Raw genomic sequence first — 21,007 nt, 5'->3', positions numbered from 1 at the left:
CGACCTCTCATGGAATTCCTTTAATACTTCGATGCCAGATCTGTTATGTAATTTGAGCAGCCTTGTTCATCTGGACCTTTCGGTAAACATGTTTTATGGTCCTATTCCCACAAGCATTGGACTACTCGTGAGGCTAGAAGACTTATACCTTAATGATAACCAATTGGGTGGGAACATTCCGATGAGTCTTGGGCAACTTTCAATGCTCAAGAATTTAGATCTCATCCATAATTCATTGGTCGGTCGGACCCCTTTCTGAAGCTCACTTCACCAAGCTAAAGAATCTGAATTACCTGGTGTTGTCAACAAATGTTAGAGTTCAATTTCAGTTCTCAATGGATCACTCCCTTCCAATTGCAGATATTTTTGGCAAGTTCCTGCTACGTCGGACCCCGCTTCCCGAATTGGCTTCAAACACAGACAAATCTTCAGATGTTACATCTTTCAAACTCAAATATAAAAGATACAATACCTGAGTGGTTTGAAAACATCATGGCTAAGATTATTTACTTGGATGTGTCCAATAACCAGATCAGTGGCAAACTGCCACGACTTCATTTCAATAACAATAATCAAAAGGGGCAGCGGATCTTAAACATAAACTCTAACAAAATTGAAGGATCACTAGCAATATTTCCATCAAACGTAAACTTTTTGGATCTCTCCAATAATTTACTGTCAGGAAATATTCCTCAAACAAATGAAACAATGAATCCACATCTGGAAGTTGTTGATCTCTCAAAGAACCATTTCACAGGAGGCATTCCAGAAGACTTATGCAAGGTTCCTACCATCGTGATTTTGGATTTATCATAAAATAAGTTCTTTGGAAAGCTTCCTGGATGCTTGGGAAACCTAACTAATTTGAGGGTGATAGATCTTGCAAATAACACCATAACCGGTGTTGTTCCAAGCTCATTGGGTTCTCTAAAACATCTAATCTCGTTGCACTTGCACAACAACAAATTTAAGGGGGATATCCCAGTGTCCTTGCAAAACATGACAAACTTGAGGACCATGGATTTAGGGAACAATTTTTTTATGGGTACTATCCCTTTCTGGATAGGTGAAAAGCTATCTGCCCTTAGATCTTTGGATCTCCGGTCCAATAAGTTTACTGGCAAGATTCCTCTCCAGCTTTGTCGTCTCAATGCTCTGCAATATTTAACCTTGGCACATAATAACATAAAAGGGACAATCCCTCGTTGCTTTGGGAATTTAAGCGGGATGATCATGACTTCAAGAGATCGAGAATACACTAATCTTAACTATGAAGAAAATATATTAGCTTCCATGAAAGGAGTTGTGTTGTTGTACACCAAGACAAGATATCTACTTGCATCCTTAGATCTCTCAAACAACAATATTGGTGGAGAAAATCCTGATGCTCTGACTAATCTCGTGGGGTTAAAGAATCTGAATCTTTCTGGAAACCTTCTAAAGGGACAGATCCCAATGATCATCGGAGATCTAAAGCAATTGGAATCTTTAGACTTGTCGAAGAACAAGCTGTCTGGTCGGATTCCTCAAAGTTTGAGTAGCTTGAACTTTCTAAGCTACTTGAACCTGTCATTCAATAACTTATCTGGCCCAATACCGGTTGGAAATCAGCTTCAAACTCTAGATGATCTGTCTGTTTATGAAGGAAACAATGGATAGTGCGGGCCACAAGTTTCTAAGAGTTGCACCGGAAATGGTGTAACTTACAATCATGTTGATGAGGATGAAGGCCAAGATGATACTGAAGGCTTGTGGTTTTATGTTGGAATGGGCTCAGAGTTTGTTGTCGGATTTGTGGGACTACTTGGGAGTTTGCACTTCGTCCGGTGCTGGAGGGTGGCATACTTTAAGGCTCTAGAAAAAGTTTATGGTTGGCTAATGGTATCAATTCTAGTGAATCTTGCTCGCCTAAGGAGGAATGCTTTTGAATGAGGTATGCTCCCAAACACAAGTTCGTGTAATTGTCAAAATAAGGAGTGACAAATAAAACTCTTGTACAAGTGCATTGCCGTGTTTACAAATTCAAGAATAATGGCTTATTGTTGTTACCTTTTATGGGTTTGTCTAATAAACTACCTATTAATCTATTATCACTGATGTGTTAAATAAATTAACACCATGAATGTGGCGATGTCAACTTGTTTGTAAAATAAGTTGTCAGTATATGTATGTTGGTCAAATCAATCAAGACCGGCCAATAAGGTATGAGCAGGTCGGACCAGCCCGACCCAATCTGTTTTGACTTGCACATAATAATTTACCTATTTTGACCCGTTACATAACCCACCTAACATATTTTGCCATGATCAGTTCTAAGCCATTGAACTTGTGTCAAATTTAGTGAAGATTCTAACTTATGTAAAAAAGAATTAAAAAAATTAAGATGAACATTAACAAAAGAGAGATCTATGAAAACCGCCTTTGCTCAGCAATGTTAAGGCTCCAGTGGATCCTTTGCGCACACTCCCAAACTGAGCATGTACCGATTGTACCATACAAGTTACTAATGCACAACAAAACAACTGTTACAATCTATGCTAATAGAATTAGAATCATTGTATAATAGGGTTTGAGTTATTCTACAAAGTCCAACAAAAATGAGAAGTGTGAGGAGGCATAATTAATTGACATATGTTAAGTAGAGACTAAAGGAAAAATGAAATAAAAGTAATCGTACACATTTTTCTCAATTCACATGCAAATCACATGTTAATTCTCCCATCATTTTAAAACCTCTATAACTTTTTCATATTATATTTAAAAAACCCACCATAATAACAAACGTTTTTTATCTTTAATATGAGTATAATTTTGTTATATAAAAATCAAAACAAAAATTAAGTCAGGGTGTCTTCTTTTTTATCATTGTGTCTTTTTTCGTCATTGTGTCTTTCTGTTTGACATTGTATTTTTTCGTCATTGTGTTTTCAACTCATCATTGAGTTTTTTGTTTTAAAATAGTAATAACACCGTTGTGTAATAATAATATGTAAATATAATGAAAAATACAAACAAATTATTTAATACATAAAACACAATGATGAATACATGTTACACAATAATCTAAAACATAAAACACAATGATGAATACATATAACACAATGACATGAAACGTAAGACACAATGGTAAATACATATAACACAATGACCTGAAACGTAAAAACAATGGAAACTACATATTACACAATGACTTGAACGTAATACACAATGAAATACTACTATTTTTTTCAATTTAAGTGAATGCCACATGTCAATTCCGAACAAAAGACAATGAATGCATTACGAAATGATAAGTAGAAACACAAATGCTAGGCACAAAGACACAAGGATGAACAAAAATACACAATGATGTAATTTTTGTTTTAAATTTTATCTTTAATATGATTATCAATTAAGAAACACAATGACTAAAATTTATAACACAATGCATAGAAAAATTCAATTAAAAAACACAATGCATAAAAAAACCTAATTGAAAAACACAATGAACAACCAAATAACACAATATAAAAAAACACACAAAATATTTTTCTATTTTTATATAAAATTATGATATTAATAATAAAGATAAAAAAACGTTTATTATTATAGTGAATTTTGTAATATTTCAGATTTTTTGTATTTGTATTCGTATTCTTTTACCCGACTCGGGATTGTAATTCGGATATTTTGTATTATTAAAAACTTGTATTTATTGGTATTTAATTTGGTTTAACTTAGTTTACACTCTCATAGCTTTCAAAGTCGTCAACCAACTCTTAAAAACCCTTAAAATCGCTTAAAACGTCTAGAAATTGCATTTGTAAAAGTACATGGACTATTTTTTTGCAAATCTTGAAACTTAATCCCCAAGATAAGTCATATAATGTTATAACGGGTCCAAACTCGTTTTCTTGTTGTTAAATTCGAAATCTCTATGTTATTATACATGATTTTATCATTTATTGATTATATCGTTTCCTATTCGAGCCCGTTTATTCATAATGGTTCATGGTGTTTTATCGAAGAATCTTCATTGTATGGTTTGACTTTTAAGCTTCAAGACCCTTTGACTCATGTTTCTCATTGTGTAGTAATCTTTTCGGGTAAGTTGTCTGTATAAAAAATGTTTATTTTTGTCTAACAAGCAAAAGCCATCAATTAATTTTACTGATTTATGGGGTTTTGTCGGTCAATTGCTCTTCGGCCCGTTTTAGGGCATAATAGTCAAACTATTTGACTATTTGATTTCTCTAACTTCTCATTGGAATTAGCTTTCGAATCAGAAGACTTTTATGTTTACTTTAAGATTTTATGTTTACCAGCTCTCTTATTTATTAAAAATATTATAACTGGAGTTCTATACACCCGTTTGGATTGATTCCAGCATATATGTTCTCGGTTTTTACTCTATTTTATTTTGTATATGCCTTAGGTCTTTTTGGATCATAATACTTGTCGCGATAACCCTGATCGTTTATTTTATCTCACGGTTTACTCGTTTAATCATCAAGATGAGTAATTACTCCCCTATGATCTTTGTGTGTGTATCCATTAAATGCTTATATGATACATGTTTAGTTATTTATTTTATCGCATTTGGAGAGGTCCATCATAATCACATTATAGTATGATCATACGACTGTCATAGTGGCCAAAGCCAGACTCGCATGGCAATGGTTTCACCGACACCCTCATTTATCATTTCATGCTGTAGTAGCCAACGTCTGATTCGCATGACAATGGTTTTATCGACACTGACTCAATGGTTTGATTGGTTATACTAACAGATAACAATTTTGCTCTTTATTTATATATTATTATATTGTATTCTAAACCCAGTGATCTACTCACTCAACATGTGTTATTGACAAAAATATATATTTTTATGTATTTGCAAGTTATCAATTGGATTGTTTGTCAAGATGAAGATCACGTAGAGATAACCTTTAAGATGAAAACTTATACTAGATTATTTGATTTTGTTTTGTAATTTCCTTGAATTGTTGTACTTGTATTTTAAATTAATTGATTAGATGTTGTCACATTTAAATTGAATAATAGTACCTCGTGAGCTGTGAACCAAAGCTCACGCCCCGACATTTCCGCCTTAGGTTGGGGTGTGATAAATATTTTTTTTTAAATGTCGCATGAAAAAGTTATGGATGTTTTAAAATGATGAGGAATTGACATGTAACATCCCGAAATTTCTAAAGTAATATTTAATATATTATTTTGTCGGGTAAAATAAACGAGTTAGTGGAACGATAATAATAGCTAAATATGAAGACTTAGTAGGATAATTAGATGGGATTAGATATGGACCAAAAGGAAATATGGGCCTTCGGTCCATGGGCTTAAGAGAGTATAAATACCCCCTTAAACCCCAATCCTTTCCATTCCATCCATTTATCTATATCTCTACACACACCCAAAGCGCACACGACCCGAATCAAGATCCAAAGGCGAGGACCCGAGCTTGTTGGTGCTAGATCGTCGTGACGAACCAAAGCAACAAGACCAGCTCGTGTTCGTAGTTCGACTCATTTACGGTACGTTTATATCGAGAACTTGTTCATTTAGGTTTGGATTAGTATAGAAATGATAGATCTGTGTTTGTATGGTAAAAACGAATCCAACAAAGCTAAACTTACTGAAAATGGTTATGATTTGATGGGTTAATCGATTGATAAAAAGAACCCGTAACCTATATACCTAAATCGCACCCTTTAAACATCGATGTTAGGTCGATTTGATGGTTGGGGTTTGTAGGCGCTGGTCAGACGATTCCGTGGATACCTAAATCGAGTTATTTGGTTAAGAAACGAAGGATTTAAGAGCGAACAGTACCTGCAGCTGATGAACTTCGCCTGCAAGCTAAGTTCGCCTGATGAACTTCGCCTGCGAAGCTAAGTTCGCCCGATGACAACTTCGCCTAAAGCTAAGTTCGCCTGATGACAACTTCGCCTAAAGCTAAGTTCGCCTAAGGTTTAACTTCGCCTAAAGTCAAGTTCGATTAGAAAATAGATTAAAAGCGATAAGTAAAAGTAAGCTAATACTAGGCCACCAGATTAGATCAGGCGAGTATTGATACGTGTAACTAATGCAGTCAGCCGAGCTCAGTTAAAGAAGGGATTTACAACTATCGGAGGAAGAAGCAGAGTTCAGGTGAGTTTCTAGCCCCATTTCCTTGTTATGTTTTCGGGGCTGTGTGCATACTCGATGTGAAGTGTGAATACACTTACCTTAAGTGGTAAGTGTATGCTATAGATGTTATACAAGGTGTATATTTTATAATGCTTGTCGGTACGTGAACGATCTTCGGATATTGCACGTATCGCCAAGGATAGTAAATTCCAAGTGGTTGATAGTGTGTATGAATGTTATGATGTGACTTGTTTATTACGTAAATACTGAACTGATATGAAGTGTGATATAGGCAGGTGGAGGTAGAGTGTGTTAGAAGTGGCAAGAGTCTAGTAAGGGTGTTAGTGGCATAACGTGAGCGCGTGATAGGGAGAAGCCTGTACGTGCCATCGTTATTATGTGTGTATGATTGTTGATGTGACTTGATTATTATGTAAATGATATGAAGCGTGTTGTAGACAAGTAGAGGTAGAGCGTGTTAGAAGTGGCAAGAGTCTAGTAAGAGTGTTAGTGGCATAACGATAGTACGTGGTAGGGTAAGCCTATACGTGCCTTCGTTATTAAAGTGGCAAAGTGGCATAACGTTTTACGTTATTAAAGTGGCAAAGTGGCACAACGTTATACGTTATTAAAGTGGCAAAGTGGCATAACGTTATACGTTATTAAAGTGGCAAAGTGGTAAGGTGGTAGGTGTAAATAAGAGGCTAAGTGGTAAGGTAAGCAGGTTAGATAGTGGACTACGTGTCTTCGGATACGTATATGATGCATGTAGTGGTTGTATGATAAGTTGCTTGATTAACTAGAACTCACTCAGCGTAGCTGACTTTTAGTATGCACGCAGGTGAGAAGAATGAGACAGCTAGCTTGAGCGGGCACATGGTGGGCGAATAGAAGACTGACATCTGAAGACTCAAGATGTTTTAATGTAATTGACGTTTACTTTGAAAGACAAGAATGTTTAATTAAGGCAAGTTTTGGATCGCTGTAACATTTTATGAAAGTTTTTATATTCCGCGAAAGTTTTAATGAACTCTGATTTGTAAGAACTGTGTTTATGAGTAAATCCGACGCTAAAGTAGGGCTACCGGGTTCGGGGCCTTACATGTGCATTCCATGTGGAAAGAGAATGTAATCATAAGTGGGTTATTACCTTATTGCCTTTCTCATTAATTTTTATTTTTAAAATTAATCTCCACCATTCAAAGATCAATGAACTAGATTCATTCTCACTCTTCTCATTTTTATTGTACTTTGTATTTTAAACTTACCCAACCCATATAATTGTATTTTAAGGTATTATTACAAATCCTCCTTCATACAAACAAGTGGGGATCGAACGCATTTCACCAAATTTAGGGAAAGGACTTAGAGGGTGTTTGGGTGAGCTTTAAAAATTGCTTATTTGCTTTTTGAAAAGCATAACCCACTTTTGAAAAGCTACAATTTGAAGCTTTTTGAGGAGTTTTGTCAAGCACGTTCAGTAAGCAAGTAAACAAGTTTTTGAAGCTCACCCATAACAAGTTTTAGAGGATGTTTGGATGAGCTTTTAAAATTGCTTATTTGTTTTTTGAAAAGCAAAAACCACTTTTGAAAACTTACAATTTAAGGTTTTTTGAAAAGCTTTGTCAAATATTTTTTTACTTTTTAACAAACCAGTAAGCAAATAAACAAGTTTTAAAAGCTCACCCAAACATCCCCGTATTACCCAACATCTTCAGAATATCTAAAACTTATTGAAGGTATGGTTTTTCAATTGACAACTGGATAAAAATCCCAACGCAAGCAAACCATAAGCCAAGCGGGTAAGGCACCGATGGCGTTCAAATGCGGAGAGACTGGGTATGATTCACGTAATCATTACAAATATCATCCGGAAGATATCCCAACCCATTCCAAAAAAGATCAAACTAAAGATAATTAGCCATAGTTTTTAATGTGTGTTTGTTTGGTAGACAAATGTTATCAACTTTAACTTTGTATCTTTTCAATTATGTTCACATTTTTGTTCTTTCTGTTACATATTATACATTAGATCATTTGTATTTTCTTTTTCAACATATTGCATAATGTTAACGCAAATGAAAACATGATTTAAACAAAATGGTTGTTAATACAAATTTTACTAACAGTAACGCGTTGACTATGTTTTGTTTGTTACATGGTGGCCACCTTTTTCTTTTTAATAAGTGTACTTTGCGTTTAATGGTCCTCAATATGTAATCTTGCTTGAAATTTAGGATACAGTGTTTTCTAAAAGGCCTATAACATAGCCACAATCATCACACCATCCTATAAGATAGACACAATCATCACACCTTCCTATATGCCTCTTTAGCAGTACCGATTTCTAAAAAGAGGTAAGCGGATCGTGAACAGTAACTCATCAACGTCGAAGAACGATAGTTTGGTTTTTAGTAGAATCGGTTTTGCTATTCAAAATGGGTGGCGGCTAAACTTGTTGTCCGCTTACCTGCCTCTTTATTGTAATTGGATTTTTTTTTTGAAATGAAATTGCATGATCCATTTTGAAAAAATAAAAATAAAATAACTATCGGTAGGTAAGCTAAAAAAAAGTTAATAATCAAATAATAATTAATCAAATTTAAGGGTTGAGTTATGATAAGAAGATTAGTTTTTGTAAGAAGGACAGGAAATAATCTTATCCATTCATTTTAAACTTGAATGGTTGAGATTAGATTAGAGATCATCAAATGTAAAACAAAGATAAGAGCATAATATGGATAACACATTTGTTGACTTTCTCTCTCCACATGCAAGGCACATGTTAAATTCCCTCATCATTTTAAAATGTCCATAACCTTTTTATACGATATTTTTAAAAAAAAAAAAATCCACCTTAATAACGAGTGTTTTTTTATCTTTTATATGAGTACCATATTGCAATATAAAAATAAAAAAAAATTCGTGGGTTTTTTACAAGGTGTGTTTTACCAAAATTGTGTTATACAAGTGTGTTTTATTTTTTCATAGTGTTTTTTGCATTGTGTTTTTTACATTATGTAAGTTAATTGTGTTTTGTCATTATGTTTTATTTTCGTAGTGTTTTTTCCATTGTGTTTTTTTTTCCATTGTGCTTTTCCATTGTGTTTTATTTTCCGGCGAAATTTCCGAAGACTTTTCCGGCAAGGTGGTGGCGGTGGATGGCGGTGGGCGGTGGTGATTGTAGGAGATGAGTGAAAATTTAAGTGGGTTTTAATTAAGTGGGTTTTTGAAATTAAATTAAGTGGGTTTTCAATATTAAGGTGGTAAACTAAAATACCCTCATTCTTAGCCTTCTTAGGAAAAACAATCTTCTTATTTAAATATTTCTCTCAAATTTAAACCTTGGCATTTTAATATATAGGTAAGCTCACGTGCAAAACATGACCAATTACGTATACTTTTGTAAGCGTTGACAACAAAAGTCAGTCTTGTAGCCACCATGGAATTACAATTACTGTAAGCTGTTAAAGCCTTGGGGACTCACGTGCAAAACACCAAGTATTGTAATAAACTAATGTTTGCCAAGATTTATTCTTTTTATTTTTATTTTCTATTTTTGCAATATAAAACAGAGACTTTTTTTTCATCTTCTCCTCCTGCTTGCTTGTGAGACTGAACTTTTATCCTACTCCAAAATGACTCCTAGTTTTCTTGTCTTTTTAACCTTCCTCTTCTTTCAAACATTTATCATTACCACTTCTTCAAATGTTACATGTATCCAAACAGAAAGAGAATCCCTTATTCTATTTAAACAAGCCCTTACAAACTCGCATAATCTTTTGTCAACATGGAGCGGATTAGAGTGTTGTGAATGGCATGGAGTCGGGTGTGATAGTCGAAATGGTCATGTTGTCAAACTTGATCTTCGATCATCAGTGTCTTTGGAAACTATTACATCCAATCACAATAAATGGCTGGAAGGAGAGTTAAATCCTTCGTTACAGAATTTGAAGCATTTGCGTTACTTGGACTTGAGCATAAACAATTTCACAGGGAACATTCCTAAATTCTTAGGATCGTTTAAACGGTTGGAATACCTTAACTTGTCACTCTCAGGTTTTTCCGGAATAGTTCCTCATCATCTAGGAAATCTCTCAAGGTTACAATATCTTGATATTAAAAATTGTTTCACAGATTATGATTATTATCATAGGCCAATCAGTATTAAATTATTACCAGCCCCTATCGTAAATGATTTGGGATGGTTGTCATCGCTATCATCATTAAAGTACTTGGATTTATCAGGGACAACCATTGGTAAACAGACTGATTGGTTCCATCCGCTTAACATGCTCCCTTCTTTGCATACATTAAACCTGTGACAATCGTCAATTCAGGTTAACTCCGTTAACTCAATTCCGTCAAATCAAACTTAAGATCACTGAATCTATAACACACACTTCATTACATTTAAACTAGGGATTTAATGACGCTTAACACTTACTACATGTGTAGTCTTTCGGGATTTGCACCGAAACGCAAACGAGTTGACGCAAACGATTGATGAATAAACGAAAAACGTCAAAACAGTAATTATGTGATAATTATGTGTTAGACTTATGTGTTATGTGATAACATGATTATAAACGTTAACTCAAGATGTAAACAAGTTAGTTAGGCTAGAAAAGTAATACTTAGAAGTGGATGGACTTGAATGTAACATGTTATGTTTATAAATACATCATTAACTAAACCCTAACTATTCTTTTCTTTCCCCACTCAAAACCGATCAGCCCCCATTCCCTTTGCTCCCTTGGCTGCCGTCGACATACACACACAAATACACCATCAATTTCAAGCTTTGATTGAAGAATTAGGTGCTAGGAAGGTATAATTGATTATCCTATACATTCTTATTACTTGATTTTGATGTTTGTTGGGTTAATTGTAAACCTAGCTGCCGATTCTATATGTATATGTAGTTAATATGATTGTTGTTGATTAATTGATGATTTGATAACTAGTTTGGATGTTGTTACATGTTGATTGTTGTGTCTATGATTTGAGTTCAAACAAAAACCCTAATCATGTATGTAATGGGTAATTGATGTGCATGGATGGTGTTTGTGGAGTCTAGAGTGTTATATGAATGCATGATAGTTCATAGGTTGTTAATATATTGAGTTTGGATGCAAACAGTTCCTGGACAGAATGTGTATATGATGTTTAAGTGACTGTAACGAAGTGTAAACGTGAAAATTGGTTGACATTATTGGTACTACAGTAAACTAGGTTGAGTCTAGTTTCTATAAAGTATAAATTTGTAATTTTTGGACAAGTATAAGTTAACTTTTATGATTTTACAAAAACGTTGTGCAAAGCTGAGCTGTTAGACCTGCTGTTAGGTTGTTTTGTAAATGTTATATCTCATGAACTACGAGACCAATTGGGTTGGTTCCACTTCTGGAAGTTGACTTATTGAGTTAGGAACCTAACCCAAGTGGTCTTGCATTTATTGGATTTTTCGTTTAACAGGAATTGCAAATAAAATTCTGTTGCGCATGAATTTGACTGTTATGAGTTTGCTGTAATGATTTGATGATTGTGAGAAAACTATGTGGAATAAAAATATAATTAAATATGTTCCGGAAACCTAAGACATATGTGCTTCTGTAATGATTTTTGGTAAATTAATTGAGATGCTATTATCAGTGAAATAGTACAATCTTTCTAGTAGGATTTCTGTCTCGGTGAAACTAGCTGCTGAGTTGTGTAAAAATGCATGAAACATGATACTTGCTATATAATTGTTATGTTTTGACCAAAATACCCTTGCGGGGAATAATTGCTAATTGATTGCCATGATTTGACCAAATTGCCTTCGTGGGGAATAATGGCTAGTTAATTGTTATTTGTTGACCAAAATGCCCTTACGGGGAATAATTGATAGTGATGTACTTTATGAATACATGACACGTATATGATTGCTTACACATGTAATGTGTCACAAAAACACTTGTTAAAGTCACACACGATTCACAAACGAAACACGAAACATGTTATGTGCATAGGTATTATGTGCCGGGTCTAGAGACTCGATAATATTCCGACACTTAGAAAAATCTCTTTGTTGTTTTAGAACGCTAGAGAGAGTTTTTCTGTGACGCGCATCTTGGTGATTTAATTTGGGAAATTCTTCTCAAACAGTGAGTTTCACTTTCCCCTCTTTAAACTGTTTTCAAACGCTTTTCACTTGGGGGAGATAACATACTCCACAACGCATTTAAAATTTTGTTATAAATTATATATCACTTGTAAAGGCTAAGTGGCAAACGAAATATTTGAAGTCCTACACATCGAACCGGTTAATATTTTGAATAGCGAGTCACTGTTGAGTAGTACTACTGGGTTTAACAAACCCCACCCAACGCTAAACTCGACTGGAGGTCGAGCGGGTGTAATTTTGGCTAACACGTACCATGGTCTGGAGGACCTGGTGACAAGGCACTTAATAAACGAGTCAGCTTCGGTGTCGAACACTTAGTAATACTTGTTGTATAGACTAGCTACCTATCGATATATAATTGACATAACACTATCTGTAACGCAAAACGCTGTAACGCAAAACGCTGTAACGCTGTAACGCGGTAACGCAAAACGCTGAACGCAAACGCTAAACGATTTATTTTTATGTAACTTGTGAACTCACCAACCTTGTGTTGACACTTCTAGTATGTTATTCTCAGGTAGCCGAGGCGGGCGCGCGGTTTAGGAACATGCATTGCTTGATAAACTTTTAACTATGCAAACTTACTTTTAACTGTTATCATTGGTTTTAAATCGTCCTGCGTGACGTAACATTGTTTCTATGGTTTTACGCTTCCGCACTTATTTTCATTTAAACGTTTTTATGGTTTGATTATAACTGATGATTCCGATCCTGTTAGTTCACACCCTCTGACGGTAAAACTCCGTTAGTGGATTTTGAGGGTGTGACAAAACCTGGCAAGGTCAGATATCAATTTCCCTTCCGTTAAATTTGCCAATTTCACGTCTCTTAGTTCACTCGACCTATCTTTGAATCACATCAATAACATCAATTCCATCATTCCTGTATGGTTAACAAACCTTGCTGGCCTCATGCATTTAAACCTGCAACATAACAACTTTCGTGGTAAAGTTCCTGATTTTGTTGGAATGTTCAGTGATCTTGCTTCCATTAACCTCTCGTTCAATCCCTTTGATACTTTGATGCCTGATCTGTTATGTAACTTGACCAGTCTCGTTAGTCTGGACCTTAACGGAAACAAGTTCTTTGGTCCTATTCCCCCATGCCTTGGACAACTCTTGAGGCTAGAAGGCCTAAATCTTTATTATAATCAATTGAGTGGGAGCATTCCCATGAGTCTTGGGCAACTTTCAAAGCTCAAGCGTCTAGATCTCTCGTACAACTGAAGAATCTAATTCATTTAGAGTTGTCATTGAATTCATTAGAACTGAATTTAAGTTCTCAATGGATTCCCCCCTTCCAACTGAAGAATTTTTTTGCAATTTCTTGCAACATCGGACCCGACTTCCCAAATTGGCTTCAAACACAGAAAAATCTTCAGAGGTTAGATCTTTATAACTCGAGTATTATAGATGCAATACCAGAGTGGTTCGAGAACATATTTTATCATATTCTTCACTTGGATTTGTCCAATAACCAGATTAGTGGCAAATTGCCACGACTTCATTTCTACAGTAGTAAATCTGCATGGGACGGGACCCTAAACATGAACTCGAACAAATTTGAGGGATCACTAGCTACATTTCCGTCAAATGTGAGAATTTTGGATCTCTCAAATAATTTATTGTCCGGACATGTTCCTCAAACAAAAGGAACAATGAACCCAAGTTTGACATTCGTTAATCTCTCCAAAAATCGTTTCACCGGAAGCATTCCCGTACACTTATGCAAGGCTCCTGGGATTCAAGTTTTGGATTTATCACATAATCAATTTTCTGGAAGGTTTCCGCAGTGCTTAGGGAATTTGTTTAATTTGGAAGCGTTGGATCTTTCAAATAACACCATAAGCGGTTTTGTTCCAAGTTCATTGGGGTTTCTTACAGAGCTCAGGTCATTACACTTGCACAATAACAAATTTGAGGGTAATCTTCCTCTATCCTTACAGAATTTGACAAAGTTGGTCACAATGGATATGGGGAACAACTTTATAGAGGGTAGTATCCCTTTCTGGATTGGAGAAACCTATCAAGCCTTCGGATTTTAAATCTCCAGTCAAATAAGTTTATAGGAAATATTCCGCTACAACTTTGCCAACCCCATGTTCTTCAACATTTGAACTTGGCACATAATAATATAACTGGGAGAATCCCTCATTGCTTCGGTAGTTTAAGCGGTATGATAACCAGTGATGTTAACTTCACTTACTACATCTATTACTATAAAGAAAATATTTTGGCTTCCATGAAGGGAATTGAGTTGGTGTACACCAAGACAATAAAGTTTCTCACATCCTTAGATCTCTCTAGCAACAACATTACAGGTGAAATTCCAGATGCGTTGATGAGCCTTGTGGGTTTGAAGAACTTGAATCTTTCAAGAAACCAACTCAAAGGAAACATTCCAATGGCGATTGGAAATCTAAGTATAATGGAATCTTTAGACTTGTCAATGAACATGTTGTCTGTGTTTGGGTTTCAACGGTGGTTCGGAACGAAAACGGTCAATAATATATAACCCGTTTTTGTTAATAATTTCGTTTAATAGATATTAATCAATATTAATATACAAACATATAAACGAACTATAAAACGCAGCGGACATTAACGAGTAAAACGAACCAAAACCGAAACCCAAGACCCGGATCCGATTACAACTTTATACGGGTACGAATGAACGAATAATAAACAACCATAGACAGGTTTATCGATATACCTTGGTTATCGAAACCGGGAAGACACCAAGGGATTGCAGCTCAGCGGCTAGTGGCGTCGGATTGCGGCGGCGGCGGCGGCTCAGCGGCTAGTGGCGTCGGCGGCTAGGTTCGATATACCTCGGTTATCGAAACTTTATACGAGTACCGAGTGCGGCGGCGGCTCAGCGACTAGTGGCGTCGGATTGCAGCTAGTGGCGTCGGACGGCAATGGACAGCAGTGGACGACAACAGACGGCAACCAAACAGCAGCAACAAGTCACCGGAAATGATTTGACCGGAAATGCGGGTTCGCCAGATTTTGGTCAGCTCACCGGAAAAACGAGCTGGGGTTATTTGGCTGAGGCAAATAGTGTTTCCGGCGGTTATATGCGGCGGTGTTGTTTGCTGAACCAAAGGGTGGCTGTGACAAGTGAGCGGTGGCCGGAATAGACTCGCCGGAAACCGAGCAGCCAGAATTCGGCGCCGGCGGCAGCTGAATAAGATAGAGGTTATTAGGGTTTGTTGTTTTTAAGGTTAAGTTATAATAATATTATCATATACTATATATAGTAATATTATTAGGGTTTAATCAAATTAAACCAATTTGGGCTTGAGCCCAATTAACCAAACAAAGCCTTTAACCATCATCCGGTCCATCTAATTGATTGTGTCGGGCCCAATTAACATTTAAGTGGGTTTATAATTCGTTATCCCCGGTGTAACTCATACCAGGTCACATTCGGGTCGGTCCGCGTTGACTTGACCCGAACCGACCATTAAATCCAACAGTCTGGTCTGATTCCTCAAAGGCTGACTAGCTTAAACTTTCTAAGCTACTTGACCTGTCGTTCAACAACTTTTTTGGTGCAATCCCGATGGGAAATCAGCTCCAGACTCTTGCAGACCCCTCTATTTATGCAGGGAACAACGGACTATGTGGGCCACCAGTATCAAGGAGTTGCAAAGGAAACAATCCACCACATAATCATGTTGGTGAAGACGAAGATGAAGTATTGTGGTTGTGGTTTTATAGTGGCATGGGGTGGGGTTTCGTTGCAGGATTCACGGGACTAGTTGGTAGCTTGTACATCATCAGGACTTGGAGGTTGTCTTACTTCAAGAGTCTTGCAAATGTTTACAGTTGGCTAAATGTACTAGTTCTGTTGAATCTTGATAGGCTAAGGAGGAAGTTTTTTTAATGATCAGGTATATTCTTTATTCACAATAACAATATTTTACATGACTGTAAGCTATGAGATAATAATAAAAACAAATCCTTAACTACAGAGATAATAATAAAAATTATTGATCAAGTTTTTGCAGTTTGGTCTTGAGAGAAGAGAAGACATGCTTACCTTTAATTTTCTTGTTGATTTTACAGTTTATGTTTATATATCTGTGATGCTATTGGTTTCAGTTATTATCATATAATCTCAGTTTTTTTTTCCTTTTTCTGCGATGGATCTTCAGTTGCATATCCATCACTAAAATAGCTGAATAATTTTAAAATAAAAGTTCTTTTGTTTTTCTAGCTTTTCCACATATATAAATATATCAATATGACGTAAATTTATAGAAGCACAAATCAAACCAAAACTTTTTACAAATTCACAAAATTGTACATGAATATTTCAACCGAATTCATCACTACATTCTGATCACACTATAGAATGTGAATGCAAAAAATGCAGTTCAACATTATAAGACGTCTAAGGCCAAAAACCATGACTTGCGATATAAATGTGACAAAACCTGTTAAATATATTTTTGGTCAATCAATCGGTCAAAGTTAGCGAGCAATCTGGATCCGAGACAAGAGCTTCGATGCACGTGTTTAGCTTCAACGAGGAGAAAGCCTCTAGAAGAAATGGTTTAGCTATAATTAAATAGAAAACTTGTTTTTCATTTTACTTTGTGTCTTTATGGTGTAATCAACCACCTAAAGGGAGCTCACATTGGGTTGGATCGGTCCGGTTATGAGGAGACCTACAAGCCGTAACATAGAGATGGTGACAAGTACTCTGTTTTCATATCAAGTGGGCGAGTGGAAAATCTTTCATGTTTTGACTATTAACTGTGTGAAGAAACACTAAGTGAACCCTGGGCAGATTATAGATAATCTGGGGGTTAAGTAATGTTTCCCACGAGGATGAGGTCCAGCAGAGAAGGTTGTTCTTCAGGAGACCTGCAAAACAGACACCGTAAGCTCGTCACTGAGAAGGGGGGGGGGTTACTCCTTGTGACCACCCTCCGGCGTGAAAATCAGACTAGATTGCTCTGAATATAAGTGTATATTAAGAGATTGCTAGATAAGAGAGATATCAGATGATCTCCTTACCATTCCAAGGTGTTGGAGTATTTATAGCCGAAGGTAGGTTTCCTAGAAGGTACAGCCGGCTGAATAGTATTCATGTTCCACCAACAGTGGACTACGCACAGGCCATGCTGGTTGGTGGATAGGCTACGGCCGACAGTAACAAGGTCGGCTGTACACTGTTCCTTTACTGCCGGCTACGCACTGTTCCACCAACTGTAGGCTGCGCACGTCCTATCGTAAGGGTTGGTGAGTAGGCAGCGGCTAATAGTGACAAACAGTACTAGAGGGTGCTCCTCCTCGTACTGTTGTCGGTGAGCTGTCACCATGTGATTGGTTCATGGGCTGTTCTGGTCAAATCGTCTGTTCTGCCCATACCTTAGTAGGTATAGTACAAAAGATCTTCCAGAAGCATACGGACTGGCTCATTTAGGCGGGAGTATTCCCGCCTTGCTCATTCCTTCATGTGACTACTGAAGTAGCTAGTGCCTTGTGCGTGTAGCCTTGCTGTTAGTGCGGGTAGCCTTCCCTGATGGCTTGTATCCGCAACTGCGGGAACAGGCGGGGTACTTCCCCATTGGGAGGCTTTCCCTGCGGGTACAGCTGGCGTACTGCGCGTAAGGTTCTCTGAGCATGGTGGATCCTGCGGGAGCAGTTGGTCGTTGCGCAGACGTCCCTGTTCAAGGTGAGTCTTGCGGTTCCAACTGGGCTCTGCTGGGACCTACCTCTTCAAGTCCCCCCAGTCCAATGTTCTTCTCATGAATTATTAATAAGTGAGGTGAACTTTTGGACTTAGCAAGGGGTTTTGAAAAGGGTTTAGTTTTTAGGTTTTCCGTGGTGATTCTTCCCGCGGTTTTCCTGATGTCACGCAGAAATTCCTGACTTTTCTGCTTGATCTTTGGGTATGAAGCGGGTAGGTTTGTAACCTCCTCGCAAGTCAGGAGCGTTGAGTCCCACTTGTGTGGATTCTCCATGGGGTTTTGGTAGTTTTCGACATACTGATCAACTATGCTAAAACCACCAATTCCATCTTGGAGTTTCAAACAATATAGTTCTCGACGTTCCCGTTACGCGGGGATGTTATTCCCGTTTCCGCAAGCATGGCCCAGAATATCCTTCTTGGTTTGAATTCCCTGCAGAGTGCTAAGTATGTGAAGGGTTTTGCCTTGACACTGTACCCGCACTCGTCTTATGGTTACTTTACTTCCAAGGTATTCCTGGCGTCAATTCCCTGCGGGTGCTAAGTATGTGAAGGGTTTTGCCTTGACACTGTACCCGCACCCGTCTTATGGTTACTTGGTTGCCAAGGTAAGGGGTATTTTCCCGCTTACTTTTGAATCTTTTTGAATTTTGAAATTCGAAGAGTTGGTGAAAGGATAAGAACAGTCCAAACCTCTGAAACGTCGTGCGACGGTTTCTTTTGACTGTGTCAGGACGTGCAGGAAGTTATGGTGACGTGACAGTACCTGGTCATTTCAGACGCTTTTTCAGGCGCGTGGGCGCGATTTTTCGGGCGCGTGGCCGCGAAATTAATGGTACGCGTCCTTTCAACAGTTGTTGCCAGCTTGCTTTTTGCCACGTGTCATAGTTTCATTGCGCCTTCGATTTCTCTCTCTTCCGCATTAAATTCATCGCATTAATTGCGATTAGTATATAAAGGGGGAGAGGGTCCTTTGCAATTCACACTTTCACTTCTCTCTTCATCTTCAAAACGATTTCCGGCGAATACTCATCTTTTCAGTCGAGCATTCCCTTGAAATCGTTTTCTCTTTTCATATCTGCAAGATGTCGTCTCGTGATCTCGAATCTACAGCCGATGACAAGAGTACTGCTGGCGAGTGCCAGTGTGCTCTGCCTGTCGATCTGTATCAGTACGTCGTCAGGAAGTTCATGCTCGAGTCTCTCGAGCCTGAGTTTCCTGAACCCCATCAGACGGTGTACGATGCCCCCAGAGGCAAGATCGGGGTATATGCTGTATTCTTTGTTTATGGGAATCTTAGGTTCCCATTGACAAAGTTTGTGTACCGTGTCTTGGAGAGGCACGGTGTGCACCTGACCGAGGTGCACCCGATGGCGATTGCCAAGATTCGGCACTTCGAGTGGGTGTGCCGGATTCTGGGCATTGAGCCCTATGTTGACCGCCTGATGACCTTTTACACTTGGAGGTGCATCCAGGGGTGGTATACGTTGATAACCCGAATTAAGGGTTTGAAGATTTGCGCAACCGAGCGCAGTCTTCGCTCGTGGAAGCGGGAGTTCTTCTACATCTCCGCTCGCGCCATCCCCCTTGCCATGAAATTCAAGAACGGGCAAGCACTTCCCAGCCTTCACGCCTCCAACTACCAGGAGGCGGAATGGTTCTCGAAGATATCCCGGGTCCAATCTCCGGTTTACCGGTTTGCGGAGTCCGGGATGGTGATGCTCGGGATGAGCCGGGTGTGGAAGAATGCGGATGCGCGAAAGATTCCGATCGTCCTCTAATACGGTTTGAACTCTGTTCCTTACGGTATGCCTTGTTTCTTTTTGTTGGTTTAGAATCTCTTCTAACTTCTTTCCTGTTTATTTCAGAGGGGAACGACTTGCAGTCGCTCATGCACCCGCGGGAGGCTGACGGTCCCGCTCGGATGGGTACTCGCGCTCTAGACGAGAACGAGTTGCCCATCCTAAAACAAACGGCGGATCGGTTCGTGGAGGTCTATCCGCTAGGCCACGAGATCCTTAGCGCCAGGCGGCCAGGTAAGGCGCTATTCGACCCTCGACCCCTCAATGTTGAAACCTCTGCTGGAATTCCTCTAATCGTATGTTCTGATGAGGAATCCGCAGATGGTCCTCCGTTGGTGCGGAAGAAGAAGGCTGCCGGCGGGAAGGGGGAGGAGAAGGTGGCCTCCACTGCCGATCCGGCGCCTCGGTCTGATTCGGAGACCGAGAGCGAAGAGGTGGCGGGGAATCCCGGTGGTGATAAGACCGCTCCGGAGGCTGCGACGATTGTTACCTCCGGAGGGCCCAGGATGACAATGGTGACCGGCGTGAAGAGGCCGGCTCCATCGGGTTCATCCCCGCCCGTCCGCACTTTCAGGCTCAAGAAAACCCGTAAGTACAGACTTCCTTTATCTTTAACTTCATAGTCTTTCATCATTAATACTTAATCTTCTTTGTGCAAGCGTGGATGTTGACGCATTCCAGGGTGGAGCGCAGAGTACCCCTCCGCCCATGACGGTAGGCTTGGTCAGCCTACCTGAGGCGACGACCCAGGCGCCTGCGCCTGCTTCCGCTGGTTCAGTTGCTCACTCTGAGCCGACTGTTCCAGCTGTGATGACGTCACCGCCGGCTGTGAGTGCCATTTTTACCGCATCTTTTACCGAGCCGGCGGTTACGTTTGCTGCGGACTCCGCAGCGGCGACCACGGCGGACTTCACCATGCCTCCTCCGTCATCGGCCTCGACGGCCGATCCTTCAGGTACGCATGGGGCTTTTCGCCAACCTCTGCCCCCTTCCCATCTACCTGACCTCTTGGACGGATTTCCCTTGGGTTCATGTGACGGGTTTGGCGGCTATCGGCCTGTTATTGACCCTACAGGTGCGTAGGGTTCTTTTGGCCTATTTTTTATATATATATATATATATATATATATATATATATATATATATATATATATATATATTATCATCTTTTCCTAACTGCTTTTTGTTTTTTGCAGTGTCG

General features: G+C 38.6%; 1 pseudogene; it reads left to right on the top strand.

Moving 5' to 3' along the window:
• The first annotated feature begins 9,764 nt into the window (after positions 1–9,764).
• Positions 9,765–16,257, top strand: LOC143565624 (receptor-like protein EIX1; annotated as a pseudogene).
• The last annotated feature ends 4,750 nt before the right edge of the window (positions 16,258–21,007 follow it).

This window comes from Bidens hawaiensis, unplaced genomic scaffold, assembly GCF_021521415.1.
Source record: "Bidens hawaiensis isolate Kalapana, Puna unplaced genomic scaffold, B.hawaiensis_p1.1 tig00022500_1, whole genome shotgun sequence".
Classification (NCBI taxonomy): domain Eukaryota; kingdom Viridiplantae; phylum Streptophyta; class Magnoliopsida; order Asterales; family Asteraceae; genus Bidens; species Bidens hawaiensis.
This window is presented reverse-complemented; position numbering and strand designations above follow the sequence as displayed.